The sequence below is a fragment of the Furipterus horrens genome, unplaced genomic scaffold, assembly GCF_987537825.1.
Source record: "Furipterus horrens unplaced genomic scaffold, mFurHor1.1.pri manual_scaffold_11, whole genome shotgun sequence".
NCBI classification, from domain to species: domain Eukaryota; kingdom Metazoa; phylum Chordata; class Mammalia; order Chiroptera; family Furipteridae; genus Furipterus; species Furipterus horrens.
In genome coordinates, this window is record NW_028327181.1 from 75,973,601 (window position 1) to 75,983,718 (window position 10,118).

The window sequence follows — 10,118 nt, forward strand, 5'->3', positions numbered from 1 at the left end:
TTCTCCCCTGCTCATGGTTGACTGGGCTGAGGATGAACACGTCGTCTGAACTGGGCCAATAAACCAGATTTTTTCCCCCAGGAATTGGGAGTCAGAGATATTGATTAGCTTATCCTGGTACCCTGAACTGAGAAGAAAGGGGAGAAGAGAGCAGATAGAAGGTGAGACACAAGAGAAGCCTAGATCTTGAATGCCTAGATGAAAGAGAGAACTTTCTAGAAAAACACAAATGATCTAAATAGACCTCTAAAGTGAAAAAAAGTGAGGACGTTGTTGAAGGCCTGCATATCTATCCCCCACTCCCCCTCAACAAAGTCCCAAATCTATGTTTCAAACATAAACAATTGCAGCCTGGTTTACAAAACAGCTTTACGGGGATACAAAATAACTACTTAGGAATAATGATGTGTCAACCAAAGGTCAGCTGACATCAATTCAACACTAACAGAAATTCCTAATTTGGGGTATGGTGAAGAAGGAGATTTTACTCTCTGCAAGTAGCTCAGCTGTGACACGGAAGAGCTGTGAAAACAGCCCTGTGGATTCGGTGGCCCCAGGACCAGGCCCCTGTCCGCTCTGCCCTGCGCTGGTCTGCTCTGTCCTGCTCCTACACGACATCTTTGGTATTTCATCTTCAACTCCAGCCTGGGAATCACAGTCTTCAGTTTTTGGTGGAAAGGGAAAATGTACTCCCAGGGCCAGAGGGGAGCTGACCTATATAGACAGAAATCCCTGCCTCTGGTCCAATAGTTTCTCATTTAATGCATTTTAGTTGTCCAGTAGGCAATCAGTTCATCTGTAAAAAGTCATGCTTCTTATTCCGTTATTGTCGGGGAAAAGATAAGTATGCCCACTGTTATTATTGAACTTCATCATGAAAGCACTAATCAATGCAGTAAAATTAGCTTATAAAATAAGAATATATATATAACAAAAAGGGGACTAACAAGCGATGGTGCAGGAATTAAGAAGCATAGTAGAAGTGAGTGGAGTAGACAGGAAGATGTTGAGAAGAACTATATGCACAACCAATGGGCATGGACTAAGTAGGGGGACAACTGGAGGGAGGGATGTCATTGGGTGGAGGGGAACAAAGGGAAAAGAAATTGGGACAACTGTAACAGCATAATCAATAAAGCATATTTTTAAAAAAGGGGGACTAACAAGCATAATTTTTTTTACAGATGAAATAATTGCATACTGGAAAACTAAAATGTATTAAATAAGAAACTTAAAAATAGTAAGATTTCAGTAGGGTAACTAGATATGAAATAAATATATTTTTTGCTTATTGATTTGAGAGACAGAGATAAATATCAATCTGTTGCTCCACCCATTGATGCACCCAGTGGTTGACTCCTGCATGCGCCCTGATAGGGAGCTAACCCACAACCCTGGCGCAAGGGGACAACGCTTCAACTGAGCTACCTGGTCAGGTCATAAATATTTTTAATAATAATCATTAATATTGTCATCTAATGACCACTTACTATGTTCTAATCCTCTGCCAAGAGCTTTGTGTACATTATCGCATTTAGTTCTCACAGCAACATAAAGAGAGGTTCTATTATGTCACCCAATTAACAGATGAGCTAGCGGAGGCTTGCCTAAAGAGGAAAAGGAAATTGTTCAGTTGATAAGCAGTGGATACAGGGCTCAAAACCACACTACTACACAGTTCTCTATAAGCCAACGGAGTCAAAATATAGTGAAAGAAGAGACCTAATTCAAATTCACAACACAAAGGGACAGAACACCCAGGCAGCAGAAACCTGAGAAGAAACCTGTGGGACCTCTGCAGCAGACAGTTAAGGTAACCCCCATGAGCCTGTCTCATGACACTATTTGGACACTTAGCAAAAGATTGTTGCTGTTCAGCATTTAAAATGGACTTTTCATTAGTATCATTGGCCTTCCCTGAAATCATGCAGTCTTAAGTTATGTCTTCTTTAAACCTATTCACATGCCAGAATTGTATTAACATACAAGAAATTTAGAGAGATTAAATACCAAAATACCCAACCCAATACTTGTGTATTTTTAGTATCCTATAGAGTTAAAATCCCAGGAACACACTAGATCTTCTGTGGTTTTTCCCTTCAGTCATTTCAAACACAGAAAGAAGGGCTTGTACAGTAATTGGTCTGTTTGTTTTATGTTAAATCTTCCACATTTGTACCAGTATAATCAGATCGATGCAACCATTAATTTGTGTTGGATTTTAACCAAATCTTACAGTGATTATTTTTCTTTCTACAAATTTCATTTTGTGCTGTTATTGAAAACCTCCATTTTGAAAATTGACATTTTACAGAAGCAACTGTCTTTAATGCCGTCAGACAAAACACCTTTACAGGTAATTAATTGAATGTTTGCATTTGGAGTATAACTTAACAGGAAGGGCCTGGAAAAAAATGAGCAAGACTATTAATATTTTAAATAAAATGTTGCCTTTGTCTTGAGCAGAACATGTAGAACATATCCTTTAGTAAATATTTTCAGAAGATAGTGATGCTTTGTTAATGCAAGGTTAAATCATAAAAATTTTGAACATCTTGTAATGTTTTTGTACCTTAGAAGTTGCTTGCCACTATTATTTTTTAAAGATATTTTAATTTGTTTTTAGAGGGAGGGGAAGTGAGGGAGAAAAAGGGAGAGAGAAACATCAATGTGAGAGGGAAACATCAATTGGTTTCCCCAACCAGGGACTGAACCTGCAACCCAGGCACATGCCATGAACAGGACTCACACTGGCAACCTTCCAGTTTGCGGGATGATACTCGATCAACTGAGCCACACTGGCTAGGACTTACCACAATTATTTTTGTTTGAAGTGTGATTATTTTCCCTTTCTTCCCAATTTCTCTTTAAAAAAAGGTGAGCTTCTGATAATCAATTAAACAGGCATTAATAGATGCCTTTTGAGCTGTGAAGTGTAATATTTGGATACTTGCTAATTTGTTTTATTATGTATTTGATAAAATGTGATGTATATTGATATAAGTTCAATCATATATTTATGCTGAGAATGTGTGATTATAGTTCTTCGGATTTCTCCAGCGTGCATCCCCTTGTTAAATCCTAGTGTGAGAGCTTAAACATCTAAATAAAAAATAATGAGCCCTGGCTGGTGTGGCTCAATGGATTGAGTGCCAGCCTGTGAACCTAAAGGTCATCGGTTCAATTCCCAGTCAGGGCAAATGCCTGAGTTGTGGGCCAGGTCTCCAGTTGCGGGCCTGCAACAGGCAACTGATCGATGTATTTCTTGCACATTGATGTTTCTCTCCTTCTCTTTCTTCCTCCCTTCCCCTCTCTCTAAAATAAATAAATAAAATATTTTTTAAAATAATGAAATGCATTTCTAAATTTTCAAAAAAGCAAATGGCTGAATATACATAGAAAGTATAGTATGAGTCCTCAAACTAAAACTTTATTGGTCTGTATACTAGACCACATGTGAATTTGAAGTGTATAATCGCAGAAAAAATATCTGAAATGACACACATCAGTTGTTAATTGTGGCCATCTGATTTCCTAAAATGGTATTCAGGAAAATATGAACATGCTCTGGCTAGGTGGTTCAGTTGTTTGGAGCATTGTCTGGTGCACCAGAAGGTTGCAGGATTGATCCCAGCTGGGGCATGTATGAGATCTATGTTTCTCTCTCACATTGACGTTACTCTCTACTCTCTGCACCCCCTTCTCTCTCTCTAAAATCAATAAAAACATATTCTCAGTCAGGTTTAAAAAATAAAGGAAAAAGAAAAAGATAGATATATTTGAAGTAATCAACTCACAGAAACAGTGGTAGAAAATAGACCTTTACTTCAAGTTTGACCATCTGATCAGACCTGTCTCAGCTTAGAGTTCTTTTTATCAAACTGTCAGAACAAGGCGGCAGCTAGACCATCCCATCCCTGGGATTTTTGATGTATGCAAATGAACCATATGCAAAATAACCTGGACCTAGCCCCTCCCATAGGAAATAAAAATGGACTTTGTTGGTGCCAAGAATTGTTGATAGACTTAGCACCACATGTTGACTGGCCTGATGGAGGAAAAGCAGGGAGATGTAAAGTGTTGCTGGGTAAACTCACCCTAACCGAAATGTATGTTCGGAAAAGTGTGGAGTCGGGCGCCTCCAAACACACAGGCAGGTAATTTTTACAGGCCTTTCTTTGTGGGTGAGTGGGAATTTTCATTCCCCCTTTCCTCTTCTCTCTTTTCCTTGCTCCTTGCTCATATGGGCCCTTGAATTAGACTGGGAGTTTCCTCTTTCCTCCAATCCTCTTTCCCTTCTTCCTTCAATAAACCTGGTGTAAAATTCTAGACTGTTCTCTAGGTGATTTCTCAGAGCAAGGCAACCTGACACAAGCCTGATTCCAGAGAGGGATAGCGTCTTAGGACAGCATTTTAATGTAGTCATTAATAGGAACTGTGTGGTTAGATTGCCAATAAAATGTTCAACAGCTGGATTTTTACTAGATAACTACAAATGTTCTGCACTGTTAAAACTGTACCGTTTTTGTGCCTAAGTGGGCATTTTAAAATTATAATTGTATGGCTCTGCTATTCTTGTTGGGCCATTTTTGAAAAACATTCAGGAGTCAGTGAGAAATAAGGAAATGAGTCAGTCATCTGTATCAGCCATGTGCCGCTGTTTAATTCTGCCAAGCAGTTCTCCTAGTCCAGATACAGAGCTTTGGAGCCAGGCAGAGACTGAAGGGCAGCCCAGTGCTGAGTCAGAAGATGGTGGTCCTCTTTGCCCCGAGGGACTCTTGTACCCTAGCAGGGATGGACCTGATGTCAAGCTCTCTCTGCAAACCATGGAAGCCGGTTAACCAGCAGCCCCAATAGTTCTTTTGCCGAAGAAGCCAGTCTCGATTTTTGTGTGCTTCATCTCTGTGTGTGCATTAGAACTTTTTAAAATGTCTGCATGGTGAAAATCAACACTGAGATTAAAAGGGCTACTACAAGAGCAAAGTTTTCATCTTAATTCAGATACCAATTAATAAATGGACAGAGATACGAAGAAATGACTGACCCCACAATAAATGTAAGTAGTAGGTGAACACATAGGAAAATGTTTGTTCTCACTTGTAAGTTAAGAATATTGAAATTAAAAATAACTTTGAGGTAGCACTTAATGCCTATTAATAACCAAAGTGTTTGGTGAGATCGTGGGCAAAAGTAATACAGTATATACATACTGCTTTTGGATATTTTAGTCAGGAATTTTTGGTTGCAAGTTAACAGAAACCCATTCAAATTATATATATATGTAATGACTGTGAATTGTTTCAGTGTTTCATTGTGTACTAAGAGTACAAACAATATCACCTTTCTTTATTTTCTTAAACTGAATTAAAATTGGCCATACTCCACCCTTGCTGTGACCAGCGGAAAGTCCAAAAACAGTCTCATCAACTTCCACCTCCTCTACTGGCTCATCTAAGAGCCTCAGGGGCAAAACGGACTTCTGCCTCCTATAATGGGGGACCATGCAATTCAGATCAACTTTCCCACTGATGACAGCTAGAAAAGCTGGACAAAAAAAAAAAAAAAAAAAAAGAAATCTGTTTAAAGAGACCAGATGGTTGCCAACATAGTGAATTACTTAGCTAGGATTTGAGGGATAATAGAAGTAAGGGTGGAGGCTACTTTTCCTCTGGATGTGTTTGCTGCTTCCTGCGGAGGGGTGACGGAGTAGCTCATAGGCTAAGCATGCTTTTCTCAGCCTCCTGGGGCTAGAGGAATAAATATTAGAGTTCGGGATCCACCGTGGGTGGAGGTGGGGGTGGGGGGTTCTGGTGAATCCCCTTTAATTTGCATTAGAACACCAATGGGCTGCAGCACCTTGGAGAAGGGTGAACAATGCTGGAGGAAATTTGTCACCAGCATATTTGCACTAATGTAGCAACCAAAAGCAAATCATCCCAGAGGGCAGGTCATAAGGAAACAATAAAGAGAAATAAAGAAGGCAAGTGGGTAAAGTTGGATAACTATTGACTGCATAAAACAATAACACTGTTTGTTTGATTTAAAATACAATAGAATAAAAATAGTAAAATAATAACATGTTAGGAAAGGCAATAAATAAACTAAAAGTGTTCTAAGGTCTTAGCATTGTTTAGGAAGAGGATTAGAAATACCAAGTAATTTTATACTTTGATAGGTCAAGAGTATGTTATGATCTATAATGTAACTACTATGGAAATAGTACAAATATTGAATAACTTTTAATTCAACTGACAGGAAAATGGAGTAATAAAAAAAATACCAAAAAATGCAAGGAAAGAAAGAAAGAAGAACATAGATTCGGTAGAAAAAATAGAAAGCACTGAATGAGATGTTAGACTGAAACAAATCATATCGGCGGCGGCGGCGGCGGCGGCAGCCGTCCGTCTCGAGAGACGATGGTGTAGCTTCTTAAGAGTCTATCTGCACCGCCGAGAATGGCTGTGCAGTCCGACTCGGGAGTGACACGGTATCTGTCTCCTCCCGTGTTGAATCGACATCTTACGATGACGCTGGAGTGTCCTCTCCAGTGAAGCTGAAGCTACAGAGCCTGGGCAGGGTGATATGGAGGGTCTGCTGTTGCCCATGCAGCAGACCCCCCTCTCTTCGCAGCTGAAGGGTCCAAGGGAAAGACGGAGTCAATACAGCTTGGCTTCAGGTGCGCCGCAGGAGTTGCCGGTGTTGACTACAACGTCCAACCGCCTTAGGGACTCCGGCTCCGGATTTTCTGTCGGGGTTTACTCCCTTAGCCTTTCCCCTGAAGAGGTGTGCCGCAAGGCAGCGGAGGTTTTTTGGAGTCAGAGTTTTCCTTCTCTGATGTGCCCTGACTGGAAGATCGAACCAGCGACACTTAGCTCGCAGGCCGACGCTCAATCCACTGAGCCAAACCAGCCAGGGTGAAATAAATCGTATAGTGTATCAACAATTACATAAATATAAACTGAATAAGTGCTCCAATTAGAACACAAAGCTAGTCAGACCAAAGGAAAAAGAGAAGCCCAGTTATATGTGGTTTGTAAGAGAAATATCTAAAACACAAAGATACAGACACTCTGAGAGTAAAAACATATATAACTATACTAATTGTAACCAAGATAAAGCTGCTATCTCTATATTAGTATCCAATGAAGTAGCATTGTAAGGCAAAAAGCCAAAACCACAGATAAAGGGGAATATTTCAAAGTTATAAAATATTCAGTTCAGAGGAAGGTATTATAATTCCTTATTCTCAAGATATAAAGCAAAATACTGATAGAATTACAATAAGAAATAGACAAATCCACTATAAGTTTGAGAGATTTTAACATACTGCCCTGCCTAACTAATAGAGCAAGCAAACAAAAAATTAGTAAGGATTTGAACCAGTCGGCAAACTTGATGTAAATGAACGTAGATAGAACACTGCAGGTAGTGACTGTAAAATAGATGTTCTTTTCAAACATACACAGAACACTTACAATAATTGAACAAGTTCTGGGTCATAAAACAAGTGTCCAAAATTTCAAAGAATTTAAATAATATGGAGTATATTTTCTGCCTGCCCCTCCACGCATTTAAGTTAGCAGTGAACAACAATGATATAACTAGAAAATTCCTGTTTCTGGAAATTCAGAAATACACTTCTAAATAACCATGGGCCAAAGAATAAATCTCAGTGGAAGTTAGACAATAGTCTGGCTTAAGTGATAATGAAAATGTCACATATCAAAGCCTCTGGAAAGCAGCTAAAAAGCCATACTTAGAAATACACTATTGCACAACTTTGATAAATCCCTAATTACTCACTGGTCTTAACCCTCTGTTTTGACAACCATTTCATTAAGAACACACTGAGCCTTCATAAAACTGGCATTTTAGCATCATGTTATATCCTTTCTCAGTTTCTTTGTCAAGTCCAGCTCCACTATCTGCCCACTTTCATGAGCCATTGTGGATCGTGACTGTCCACAGGCTAAAATGAATAGCAGGAAGAGGCCATTCATTGGGTAACGAGCCACAGTAGAGAACCATACTGAACTCATGATGGTGCAGTGATGCCCCCTTTGGTTGAGATGGTGGATTGTGTGGCATAAGGAAACTTACTAGGTGAAGTATGGTAACACTATCTCCAGTCCTGGAGTAAGTGTATAAAAGTATACATTAAGTATATATTGAAAAGGATCATTTTGCTTTTTTATTTAACAAAATGTTTTAGAGACAGTATTATAAAGAATTGGTGCTATACAGAGTGACTTTAATCAGAGTATGCATATACTAGATGGAATCCTAAAACACCACTAACTTCGGCAGAGCTCACACACAAGTGACTTCTATGGGCTCTTTACAGTTTGTATGTACAGTTTGTTTGTTATGTGAGGGTTTTAAGTCATACATAAAATATATTACCCAATTTGAGTGTCTTTTAAAAATGTAGCCTATTTTTGTCTTAAAATGAAATAAAAAAGCAAGGGAATAATCATTATTACTGATTATTATAGAAAATAATTCTATTCTATAGAGGAGGGAGGTTAAACATGATCAGCTGATGATGTCAAATATGCGACAGTTGCCACTTCTCCAGAAGGTTTGAACAGCTCATTCCCGGCATCTAGTACAATATCTAGCACATAGTAGGGTTATCAAATATTCATTGAATGAAATATTATGAATAAAATGTCCTACACAATCAAAAAGCATTGGTTTTAAGGCAGTGAAAGAAAAACACTATATGATCTTACCTAATACAGGCACCTAATGAACCAAACAAACAAGCAAAAGAGAACCAGAGGCATGGAAACAAGGAACAGACTGACAGCGACCAGGGGAGAGGAGGGAGGGGGAGAAGTAGGGGAAGAAGGGGAAAGGTCTAGTCAAGGAACTAATGTTAATGACCCATGGACAGGGACAACAGGGTGGGGATTGACTGTGGGAGAGGGAGGAGGTGGACGGGGCAGGGGGGCACAATGGGGGAAAGATGGGACAACTGTAATAGAACAACAATTAAAAAATGGAAAAAAAATAATTAAAAAAATAAAATAAGTTAGGAAGAATAATTAAGTACTAAACTTATTAGGCTAAGGATTTAGAGTCTGAAGACCAAAGTTCAAGCCCTACCCTGCTCCTTATTTCCTCTGTGATCTTTGGCAAATCACAAGGTACTTGGAGCCTCGGTTTCCCTATCTCTAAAATACGGTTAATAATTAACCTTTATATTTTATTGGGCTGCTTGCTGTATCAGAAGAGAGAGTGTTTTTGAAAATATTAAAATATTAAATATAATATAAACAAATATAGTGTTGCCATTCATTATAACACTGTCTTTCTTCAAAAGGCTCCGCTGTGAGCACTGCTGGGACCATCTAGAGCAGGACTTATGCATAACACATAGGTGCTCCATAGCGTAGGAAAGGAAAGGAATTTACCAACAAGGATGTACTGAGCTTACTGCAAAGCACTAAATCGTTTCCTGGGTAGGGGAGAATGTCTTGGGGCGTTTCATCTGCTGTACACTGTGTGCTTTTTAAAATGCTTATGAAACATTATCTCACAAACATGTTTCTGCATTTTTGCAAACTGACTTCCTAGTCAGTATCAAATGATCGCTCTAGTTTTGAAAAATACAAGGAAAAGAAACTTTGGAGAAAAAGGCACAAAACGTATTCCTGACCCTTCTTCGTAGCTTATGAAAATTAAGGTAGACCTCCAAGTCAACTTTTTCCCCATTGTTTATTGGGCTACCTCATCTTAGAAGGACAAAATCAAAAGTATCCATGTCAAAATCAGACTTTTTAAATGAAAAAGAAAATTTAGAAGCAAGGGAAAGTTTAAAAGAAGTTTCTTCAGAGGAACTTCAGTTTCCCCGAGGTCACACCAGCCAGCAGCCTTAAGATAGTAGACATGAAGTTAGCAAACAACATCAATTTGAGGGCTGCTTCCCTTGCCCTCTTTTGGTCTCATCCTCCGTACAGAGTCAACTTCCTTTTAACGCTCATAAACACCATCTCACCAACATGTTTTCAAAAGATGACTTCTTTGTCAGTACTAAATAACTGTTCTACAAAGAAAAGAGAAACTTGAGAATAAAAAGGCGCAAGCTGTATTTCTGATCCTTCTAAGTAGCT

At 39.0% G+C, this 10,118-nt stretch overlaps 1 protein-coding gene across 1 annotated transcript in view; it reads right to left on the reverse strand.

The window, feature by feature from the left end:
- B4GALNT2 (beta-1,4-N-acetyl-galactosaminyltransferase 2 (SID blood group)) overlaps positions 1-10,118 on the reverse strand; it is a 43,704-nt gene that overhangs the window by 32,046 nt on the left and 1,540 nt on the right. The window lies entirely within an intron of this gene.